The 12,104-nt window shown below is 42.5% G+C and overlaps 1 pseudogene; it reads left to right on the top strand.

Annotated features, from left to right (window-relative positions):
- The first annotated feature begins 2,875 nt into the window (after positions 1–2,875).
- LOC105741011 lies at positions 2,876–3,239 on the top strand (annotated as a pseudogene).
- Positions 3,240–12,104: the final 8,865 nt, after the last annotated feature.

Genomic DNA, 12,104 nt, shown 5'->3' with positions numbered 1-12,104 from the left:
TTATATATTGGTTAATGGAAGTATTCGAGAAGATAAAAGTTATAAACACATACACCAAACTGTAGCACATCCACTTCACAAACACTACTAAACATAAAGATAAATATCAGTACAATTATAATATGGGGTTTTAGAGTTGAAGCAAACAAAAAAATATATATATCAGAGTTGAACCAAACTTTTGAATGGCTAAGTAAATGGAAAAAAAAAAAAAAAAGAAGAAAAGAAATTCCTATATATAGTGTGAGATCAGTGTAGTAAAACTTGAAATCAGTACCAAAGCAATCATAGGAATTATGCAAATATAAGGAAATAAACACATTCTGAAATCATCAGTGGGGCACAAAAAATTAAGAAAGACTATCCTAGGACTAAACAATACTGCCAGTACAACACAGCAGAACTTGTGAGACACGGAGCAGTCCTACAAAAGAAGTTGTGACATGAATGCCCACATCAGAAAAAGAACCGGCCAAAATAAATAATGAACCTAAGGGACCAAGAAAAATAAAAGAGTCCAAATTCAGAGCTTATATAAAGAAGATTGTAAGGACTGGAGCAGAATCATGAAATGGTGACTTAAAAAATACAAAGAATCAGTAAGTTGAGCTGATTCTTTGAAAGAATAAACACAATAAAATCTTAACCAATCTCACCCCCCAATAAAAGGAAAATACAAAATCAGTGCAAGACTGGGGATATCCTAGCAAGTGCAAGGTCTTCAGTTCAATCTCCAGTATCTCAAAAAAAAAAAAAAAATTCAATTAGAAATGAAAACTGAGATCACAACACATCAACAAAATCCAGAAAATTAATAGCAGCTACTTCACAAACATGCATGCCAGAAAATTGGAGAACCCAGAAGAAATAGAAACATTCTTAGCTGTATATGAATTGCAAATCCTGACCCAAGATATAAAAATCTTGAACAACTGAATAACAAGTGATGAAACTGAAGCAGTACTAAAGCACTGCCAACCAAAAATAACACAGGTCTCGATGCAGTCTGTGTAAGTGTGTATTAGAGAAACATTTAATGCAAGATATACAAAGATGTAAGAATCTACAAGGCCGGCTTATAGCGGCCACCTACAGAGTCAGGTGTGGAAAAGGGTTGTGTGCCCTGGAGATCCAAGGATGCTGTTGAAAGCCAGAAGTTCACTGTAGTGTTCTACGCAAGACTGTATTGGGAGGCTGAAGGGTCTGCCCTGGAAGGCCGAAGGGCCTGTGCTGGAAGCCAGGAGATGACATTCAAGATGAAACTGAAGACAAGCTCCTCAAAGAAACAGAAGTGAGGTTTCCTTCTTCATTTCTCTTTTATTCTGTTCAAGCACCAAGCTTATTTTTTTTGGTGACACAGCCAGGTGAGTCTTGTCTTCAGTAAATCCCTTCAGCAACACCCAGAACTGCGTTGATTCAATTTAGTTGGGTATTTCTTTCTCAAATTGAAACAATCAGCTAATTATCATTGATTCACAGTCGAATTCTATAAAAACTTCAGGGATGATCTAACACCAGTATTGTTCAAACTCTACAGAAATTGAGAGGGAAGGAGTACTTCCAAGATCATTCTTGGAAACTACCATCCCCATTCCTAAGCTAGTCTAAGAATCCAACCAAAAAAGAACTGCAGGCCAATCTCTAATGAACACAAATGCAAATTTCTTTAATGAAATGCTGCAAAGAATGCAACAAATCATCAAAAAATCATACACCACAACCAAGAAAGCATCAGCCTAGGAATGCAAGGATGGCTCTACATATAAAATCAATAAATGTAATTCATCACATAAACTGACAAAATCTAACATCCATTCATGATTTTTCAAAAGCACCTTGAAAACAGGTATAGTAGTACATTATCTTAATCTAATAAAAGCCATGTATGACCAACCTACAGTCAACATATTAAATGGGGAAAAGCTGAATGCTCTCCTTCTAAAAGAAGGAACAAGACAAAGATATCCATGATCACTACCTCTTTTAAATATAGTCCTTAAAACAGCAATTAGGCAAGAGAAAGAAATAAAAATAATATGTATAAGAAAGGATAAAATCAAAGTATTATTGTTTGCATATGATATGAGCCTTTACTTACAAGACCTCTCCATAAAAAAAAACCCACCAAAATACTCCTAGAATAACCAAATTCAGCAATACATATTATACTTATACAAAGTTAACATAACCAGGTATGGTAGTGCACACCTGTAATCCCAGCACTCTCAGGAGGCTGAGGTATGACTGACACAGTGTAAGGCCAGCCTGAACTACATAACAAGATCCAGTCTCAAAAGTAAGTAAGTAAGGCCAGCCAAACAATTCAGCAGATTAAAGTGCCTACAAGCAGGCACAGGGGCTAGGGGTTCGATCCCAAGGTCCGCCGTGCCAGCCCTGTCACCCAGGCATGCTAAAACATTAATTGAGACTGGGCATGTTGGTGTGCACCTGGTATGCACCAGCTCTTGGAAGGCTATAAACAGGCAGATCACTACAAGTCCAATCTAGTAGTGAGACCCTGAACACCCTGTAAACCCTTCCCTAAAAATACAAAAATAATAATAAATAAATAAGTAAATAAATAAACTTCCAAAATCAATACACAACAGCCAGGCGTGGTGGTGCACACCTGTAATCCTAGCACTTAGGAGGCTAAGTAGGACTGCCACAAGTTTGAGGACAATCTGGGCTACAAAGTGAGTTCAGGACTAGCCTCCACTACATAGCAATACCCTGTCTCAAGAAATTTAAAAACAGAAAGAAAGAAAGAAAAAAAAAAAACCTCACAAAAACCAATAGCATTTCTAATGAGCTCACTGAAAAAGAAAATGACAATATCATTCACAATAGCATCAACATAGTAAATACTGGCAAGGGTATCTGGAAGTAATTTGCACCGAGCCGGCAGCTGCAGTAACTACGGTTTCAACTTCAACTCCACGATGTTTCCCTTGGCCAAAAACGCATTAGGTCATTTTCCAGTGCGAAGCATTCAACAAATGGTAACAAGGCAGAGCCACCAGAAACGTACACCTGATTTTCATGACAAATATGGTAATGCTATATTAGTTGGTGGAGTCACATTCTATATTGCTGCATGGACCTATACAGCAACACAAATTGGAATAGAATGGAACCTTTTCCCTGTTGGCAGAGTCACCCCCAAGGAATGGAGAGATCAGTAATCATGCCAGCTGATATGATACAGCTAAATTATTTCTAAATGAAATCATAATTGATGCCAAGTAAAAGTGCTGTGTATCCATTAAAATATAGCCTACTGAAGAAATAAAGTACAATTGAAACCTTCAAAAAAAAAAAACATAGTAAATACTTAGGAATTAACTTAACCAAGAAAGTGGAAGGCCTCTATATTGGAAGTTATATCACTGAGAAGAAAATCAAAGGGGACACCAGAAAATTGAAAGACAGTCCCCTGTTCCTAGATAGGCAAAATCAATATAATCACAATAGCCGTACTCCCAAAGCTGATATGTAGCAGTTAAATGCAATCACAATCAAAATACCAATGGCATTTCTCACATATTTAGAGGAAACAAGCCTAAAATTCATATGGAACTGGAAGAGACCCAGACTAGCAAAAGCAATCCTGGGTGACAAAAACAAAGCAGGTGTCATCACAGTCCCAGACTTGAAGTTACACTATAGAACTACACAGTTAAAACACCATGATATCAGTACAAAAACAAGTGTGTGGTTCAGTGGAACAGAAAAAAACAGAAACAGGGGCTGGTGAGGTGGCTCAGTGGTCTAAAGCACCTACTTAGAACAAGCTTAGCAAAGCACTGGGACCGCAGTTCAATCCCCCAGCACCACATGCCAGCCAGGCCCGCCCCTGGTGAACTGAGCTGGCCACACACACACACACACACACATACACAAATTAATTAATTAATTAATTTTTAAAAAAAGAAAAAGAAAAAACAGAAACAATCTCAGGCACATACTGCTATCTAATCTTTGACAAAGGGGCCAAAAACATACAGTTGAAGAAAGATAGCCTCTCTAATAAGTGGCACTAGGAAAATCGGATATCCACATGCAGAAGATTGACTCTAGACTCAATATCTCACTGTGTGCTAAACTAAAAACGGATCAAAGATCTAAATAGTGAAATAAAGACTTATATGCTGGAAGACGAAATAAGAAAAATTTTTGAAGACATAGACAAGGACTTTTTGAACAAGGACTTTGTGTCCCACGTGGTACAAGAACTAATACCAAGAATCAACAAATGGGATCATAGCAAATTAAAGCTCTTGGGTTGGGGATGTAGCTCAGTGGCACAATGATTGCCTAGCAAGTGTGAAGTCGTGAGGTTGACTCCCAGTGCGAAAAAGTAAAATATAAAGAGTTTGTGGACAACAAAGTAAATAAGGGACAGAGTGAAGTGACAACCTACAGAACGGGAAAAAGTTTACCTGCTATTCCTCAGACAGAGGACTAACATCTAGATATAAAAAGAACTCAAAAACTTAAATGCACCAAAACAAAAAAGCCCAATCACAAAATGGGCAACTGAAATGAATGATACATCTCAGAAGTACAAATGTCCAGTAAATACATCAAAAAAGTGTTCAACAGATCAGGCATGGTGGTGCACACCGGTAATCCTAACCCCTGTGGGTGCTGAAGCAGGAGGATCACTGTGAGTTCAAGGCCAACCTGGGCTACATAGTGAGTTCAAAGCCTGCCTGAACTGCACAGCAAGACCCTATCTCAAAAAAAAAAAAGAAAAGAAAGAAAGAAAAAGGAAGTTCAGCAGGTCAGTACTGCTGACCTTTAGAGAAATGAAGGTTTAAAAAACTACATTAAGATACTCTCTTAACCCATAAAGAATAACTATCATCAAAAAATCTAATGAAACCAAATGCTGTCCAGGATGTGGGGAAAAAGGAATTCTTCTACATTGCTGGTAGGAATGTAGACTCGTACAACTGCTGTGGAAACCAATGTGGAGATTCCTCAAAAACACTAATAAAAATTCCAGGGCCAGGGAGATGGCTCAGTAGAATAAGCACTTGCCTAGCAAGTACAAGGGCCTAAATTCAATCCCCAGTTCCGCCAAAAAAAAAAAAAAAAAAAAGCTTACACAGATGAATGGGTAAGAAAAATGTATTTATATATAATAGAGTACTACTCTGCATAAATAAGGACAAGCATTTTTCAGTAAATGGATGTAACTTGAGAACATAATGCTGGGGGGCCAGGGAGTCAGCTCAGTGGCATAAGTGCCTGTCTGGCAAGCACAAGGTCCCTGGTACCACAAAAAAAAAAAAAAAAAAAAAAAAGAACATAATGTTAACTGAAATAAGTGAAACACACAAGATTAAATATCACATGACTGCTCTTATATGAGGAAAAAAAAATATATATGTATGGGCAAAATAGAAGATAGATAAACAGGAAGTACAGAGAAGTTCAAATAATTCCCCAAATTACCTATTACATTGTTTCAAAATATTTTGATATCTATATTAATTTTTTACTTATAATTTCTCTTCATTCAAAAGCAATTTTCATGCTATCATCTGTTAGTTTATTATTTGTAAGAATTTTTTGTCTATGTCTTATACTCTGAGTTACTACTTTGAAGATAATGATGAATCCTGCATTCACTATTGTTCTCATTTGGCTATGCAATTTTTTTCATAAAAATATTTCCAAAAACTTTACAAAACATATTTGTTTGAGTCAGAGTCTTGCTGTGCAGTTCATCCAGGCCTTGAACTTACTTGTGGACCAGACTAGTCTCGAACTTACAGCACTCCTCCTGCTTCAGCTTCCCAAGAGCTGGGATTGCAGGTGTATGCCATTCCAAATAGTCTGAAATACAGATTGAAAATATATATTGCATACCTAGTAAAATTCATCTCAACTAATTAATATCAAAACATTCTAGGATTTTAACGAAAAGGAAAAATTCCAGGCATTTAATATATATAGATATAGATACAGATATTTGTAAAACATGTCAATTTTTGTTACTTACAATAAAAAATGAGGCAGTATCAGCTCTTCTGTTTTGTTTGTTTTGAGACAGGAACTCACCGTGAAGTTCATGCTGGCCTTGAACTCATTTTGTAGCCCAAGCTGGCCTCAAACTCCTGGCAATCCTCCTACCTCAGCTTCCTGAGTGCTAGGATTACAGGCCTGTGCCACCACACACAACCATATCAAAAAAAAACTTTTTAGGGGCCGGGGAGATGGCTCAGTGGAATAAGCACTTCCCAGGCAAACAAAACTTTTTGACATCATTATTGCAAAGGGTAATGGAATACAGGTAAGGAAAAAAATAATGAGCCCAAAATTTTGTACCAATTGACCATACTTTTCAGGATAATAGCAACTACTTAATATTGAAAAACTTAGAGAATTTTATTTCTATGAAGACTTCAATTCTATCTGACTGAGCTTCACCCAGCCAGGCTCTCTTCAGAGCAATCAGCATTAAGTGTGGTAGTCAGCATTAATTATATATTAACGGAGACCAGACTAAATGAGGAATATACATAATATAGCATAAAATAATTTACATTACCTATCTGTGGTAGCTAAAGGTTGTGTCAGCGTGAATAAGAAATGTCTGGGTGATTGGAAGGAAGCCCCACCCTGGGTGTGGGTGCCGCCAACCAACAGGCTTGTACCCTAGATGGAATAAAAAGGAAAAGAAGAAGGAAGTCTTGCTTCTGCTTTGGAGGAGTTGATGGTCTTTCAGTCAAGCATGGATGACTCTAGGGTTCCTGGCAGATTCTTCACCCTTGCATCTCAGATTCTTCAGCCTTCCAACATAGATCCTTTGAGGGCCAGCGAGATCTAAGTGCCTGTTTTGGCAAGCACAGGGACCAGAGTTCGATCCCTGGTCCAGCACGCCATGCTCGCCCCGCCCCCAGGGTGCACTGAGCCAGTGATCAAGTCCAGGTGTGGTGGCTGGTGGCTCATGCCTGTAATTCCAGCACTGGGGAGGATCACTATGAGTCTGGGCTATGTAGTGAGACCCTGTACCAAATACATAAAATGGAAAAAAAAAAAAAAAAAAGAATAGCAACATATCACCCATGACTTCCCCATGCAGGCCCCAATGGAACTCTGCAGGGAGCTCAAGGTATTCCTATTCATATATATATATATATATATATATATATATATATATTGCAGATTATTCCTAAATTGCACAGGCAAGCCTTGAATTCGTAATCCTTCTGCTCCCGTCTCCCAGATAGCTGGGATTACTGGCACGTGCCACTGTACCTGGCTGTAAATGCTTCGTTGAGCACATGAATTTGAAGAAGCTTCCAGCCCACTCAGGTTGGATTCTTGCACCTGTCTCAGCACCCGAGTAAGTTTGAGTTTCCCATCACCTTCAAGTGTACCTGCTTAGACACCGCAGCTAGCGTCACCTCCCAGTCCCTGACTCTACCTCAGTGACTGGCCACTGGGTCACAGCCCAAACTGAACTCTGAGTCTAGGAATTCTATCACCTTCGTGCTTCTGAGCCCTCTCCAGTCTTCCAAATGAGAGTGTCGTCGGGCCTCTCCAGGGCTTTCGACTCGTAGCATGCAGTCCTCTCCCTGTCCTTTCTCCTGCAACCTTTCTGCTTTGTTCTCTGAACACTCCTCTTTTGCTCCACAAAGCCCACCTCCACCCTATTTTACTGACATAAAGTTCTGTCCTTGAGATTACTATCTCCCTTGCAAAACACAAGTGGCTGCTTACTACCTCACACTCTACTGCACAGAGCCTTTCCTCACGTTTCGAGACAACTGCATTCAGTCCAGATAAAGATCCTGACCCCACCGTTGCTCAGTCTCCTCTTGGTGCATCCTACAAACCCTTCCCTTTTGCTGCTATTATCTTTTACCTTTCCTACCACTCTGATTCTTTCTTCTTGCTTGCTTGCTTGCTTTTCTTTCATACAGGGTCTCACTACACAGCTGGGACTCATATTGATCCTCTTGTCTCAGCCTCCTCAGCACTGGGATTACAGGCGTGTGCCACCAGACACTTCAGTGGCGGGCACAATGCACCCGGGTTTCGGAGGCCCACAGGGCACGCAGTATCCAGGATCAAACCCAATCCTTGTGCTTGCCAGGCAGGTGCTTAGATTGCTGAGCTATCTCGCCAGCCCCACGCTGATTCTTGAGCAAGTTTGGCAGGCCTTCCCCCCCACCTCCAATTCTGCTGTATACCCTTTGAATGGGCAGCCTAACCAGTCTTCTTCCCTAATTCCTGAGGATATTCAGGCAAACACTCAGCCCTCTACCCACAATCTTCTATCCTCCCAGTTCCTTGATGAACATTAGTCCTTCCGTCCCCCTACTGGCCTGACCCCAGCCTACATCTCAGTGTGAACCTTGGAAACCTTTAAGATCCTTGGCTTCCTTTGCACCTACCTGTCAATCTGGTCTTCTGTGCCTATTCTCCTGACCGTTGGTACCACCACAGATTCACGGCTGGCTACTAGATCATTCTTTCATCCTTAGCTCTGGAAACTAATCCAACTTACACCATTCTTCTCAAAGCCCCTGGCTCAGTAGGAAAATGGAAGTCATCAGAAAAGAGATCCCCGGCTGGGTATGGTGGCCACGCCTGTAATCCCAGCACTTAGGAGGCTGAGGCTGGAGGATTACTGTGAGTTCGAGACCATGTGAGGGGCTACAAAGTGAGTTCAAGACCAGCCTGACTGCATAGTGAAACCCTCCAAAAAGACAAAAACTAAAGAGCTCCCTAAACTTCGCACTCCCTTCTACAGCAAGATAACTTAATTTTTTTCTCTTCACTTTTCCCTGTGTTAAATGGTAGGTGGTCTTTTGATTTTCAAGTCTAAGCTGTACACCCTAGATTGGCTGGCTCAGCTGGCTCCTACTTCCCTCAGGACTTGCTCCTGTGGTCACCTCTTTACGCTCTTAGTTGCCATAGCCTGTGAACATCCAGAACTCTCCCATATGGAAAGGGATTCCAAGCTGCTTGTAGGGCAGAGGAAACGCTCCTGTCATCCTAGCCAGGAGCACAAGTTTCAGCCCCTCCTGGGTAACTTAGCAAAAGTTCATCTCAAAATAGCAACATAGAAAAACCTGAGGATCGAGTCCAGTATTTCCTGGGTTCAATCTCCAGTACTACCAAAAGAAAGGGTCCATCACCTTCTAAGTAGCATGCTGGGCCTTGTCCTCTGTTGGTTCCGTATGTGTACTACTGCCTGTGTGAATTCTAGTTGCTCATTTCTTCTCTGCATGTGCGCTTCAGTAGGTAATCCACAGTCACCTCCTGCTGTCTCCCTGAACTTGCTCTTACCCAGTTCAGCAGGGATGCTGCTCTCAGACTCAGTGAATGCTTTTTAGCCCCTCATCCTGGACCTCTACTCCATCTGACCAGGTGACCTCCCCCTGAGCTCACGGCACTACGCGGATCGTGCTCCTCTTGCCCTCTGCTTGCTCTGCATTCTCCGAGTCCCGTGCATAGTGCTCGTGGGCCACAGCCCCTGCTTTGCCCACCAAGCAGTCGTCCTGGGCAGCTTTGCTCCTGGTTACAACCATTCCCTTTGTGCCAGTATTTCTCACTCACATCTTTCTGGTTTTCCAGTTCCATTAAGTCAACTCCATGAAGTCAGCCCCACCAGGGTACTTCACACACACCTGAAAAGTAGCACTTCTTGAACCAAAGTGATCATCCTGACAGATACTCCAGTCCCTATGGGGGACAATAACCCACCAACCTCTTTGATGCCTTCCTATCCCATCCCCCACAGTGCATTAGCGAGTGTCACCACTTCTGTGCCTAGGTAGAAAATTCTCTTTCTCAAACTCGACTGCCATCACCTTGATTCAGGTCATGCTTCTGATTCCCCTTTTATTGAAATTACCTCTAATCTTCTCCCCTAATGCCACAACCAACATGACCTTTCTCAAATGTGAACCTTGTTGTGCCCCCTCTCTCTTGCTTAAAATCCTTCTCTGGCTCCCTGTTGCTCTCGAGTCTGGACTCCTGTGCACGCTTCTGGGGTTCTGGGGAGCTGGCCCTTGTCAGCCTCTCTAGGCCCACCTCTCACCTCCCACCCCTCCCACTTGGCACTGCGGCCCTCCTGCGTGGCTTCTGCTTGCCACGCGCTGCGGTGCTCCAGTGCTTCTGCCTCTTTCCTTGGTCTCTCTGTTCAAACTCTTTCAGGAGGACCTTCATGGTTTCTCCTGCCCAACTTCTACTCACCCTGATCTTCCACCACACAACTTTCACATTTAGCAAATGATATTGTGTGTGTGTGTGTGTGTGTGTGTGTACATGTGTATGTGTGTGTGTGTGTGTGAGAGACAGACAGACAGAGACAGAGAGAGACAGAGAGACAGAGAGACAGAGACAGAGAGAGATTGAGAGAGAGTTGCACAATGCAGTTCAGGCTGGACTTGAATTCACTTTGTAGCTCAGGCTGGCCTTCTAAACTTGCAGTGATCTTCCTGCCTCAGCCTCCTAAGTGCTGGGATTACAGGCATGTGCCACCACTCCAGGCCTGCAACTTATATCTTACTGGGTCAGGGAGATGGCTCAGTAGAATAAGCACTTGCCTGGCAAGTGCAAGGACCTGAGTTCAATCCCAGTTCTAAAAAAAAAAACAAACAAAAAAAAACCCACCAAACAAACAAACAAAAAATTATCTTATTTCCACAACCAGACATAGCTCTGAGACAAGGTCTCTTTTTTGCAAGTGACAAAGTGCCATACAATGTGACAAATGACAAAGTGTTGAACCGTTTACTTACCTTCCCTCATTACTATACTGGGGATTTAGAGAGGTAAGTGACTTGTCCAGCACCCCTCCCACACCACCCCACCCCACTTCACCCCCTGGCAGGGTCTCAAGTGCAAAACCAGCCTGTGCTTCCAGGAGGCGCTACCTGCCCACTTTACCTATTCTCTCCCTTCTCCTTTGTAACAGAACCCGGAGCTCCAGTGGCACAATCGGTTAGTGCGTAGTACTTATACTGTAACAGAACCCTTTTTGTTTGGGTTAGCAGCATGCCCAGTTAACATTGTTGGCCTCCATTTACAGCTACCTGTGCAATGTGACTTGGTCCTATGCAATACCCAGGAGTCTACTTCAAACAGAATGTGGACCAGGTGACTGAAGATCCACCATCCTGTGAGGTTTCCTTGAGGAAGGGAGTAACGATTGAAAACAGTAGAAAAATAGGACCCTAGGTTCCGGCTAACGTCATGGCCATCTCAGTCACACTCATGGCCTCTTTTCTAATGCCATGGTAATAGGAACTGTCTCATTAAGCCATAGAAGTAGAGCCCTGGCAATCCACAGCCAGACCTGACCCAGAGGCTCCATTGAAGTCTCGCCCCTCTTGCACCACTTGGACATGACTCAGAAGCAGCAGCCAGCATGGGTGATATAAAGTGTTTCTTTATTTGAACATCATTCCACCTGCACTGAAGCTCAAATCCAGCAGCAGCAGAAGGGGTCAGGGCCAAAATAAAATGTTACCAAATTGGACAATGAACAGTGAGGACACATTCAGACAGAACTTACTGGTGGGGTGTAGACAACACCAAGCTATCCTAAAGACACAGCAGAGGCCCTTGGAGGTCCGTCCATCAGAGCCCTGGGAAAGGACTGACTCCCCTGTTCCAGTGCCACTCAAAAGCTAGCCCCGAGGCAGGCAACACAAGTTTCCTGTGTTGAAAAAAATCCCAGCTTCTCCATAGAGGATTCCTTGGCTCAGCTCACACTGGAGCTGGAGAAGGCTGACTCCTGGGTCCAAGCAGGAATCTCAGGAGGTCAGACACTTTTCCCACAGCCTTGCCTAGAAGTTCTCATCTTCTTGGCTACTCCAGACCTGAAAAGATCTTGCTCCTACCCACATCCTTTCCCCTCAAAGGAAGTTTCCTCTACAGGCTGTGGTCCCCAAAGAGGAATGTTCCCCTCCCACAGCCCAGGTAGTAAGGACTGATTAATGCCCTAGCCAGAGGCTAAACTGCCTCCAGGTATGGCTCCTCTTCTTCTGAAACAGTACCCAGTCTAGTGCAGAAAAAAAGCAGGTCGGGTCAGATCCCTCTGACCTATCAGCACAGGCAGAGGATTCCTCCAG

This window comes from Octodon degus, unplaced genomic scaffold (genome assembly GCF_000260255.1).
Source record: "Octodon degus isolate 3935 unplaced genomic scaffold, OctDeg1.0 scaffold00008, whole genome shotgun sequence".
NCBI lineage: Eukaryota > Metazoa > Chordata > Mammalia > Rodentia > Octodontidae > Octodon > Octodon degus.
This window is presented reverse-complemented; position numbering and strand designations above follow the sequence as displayed.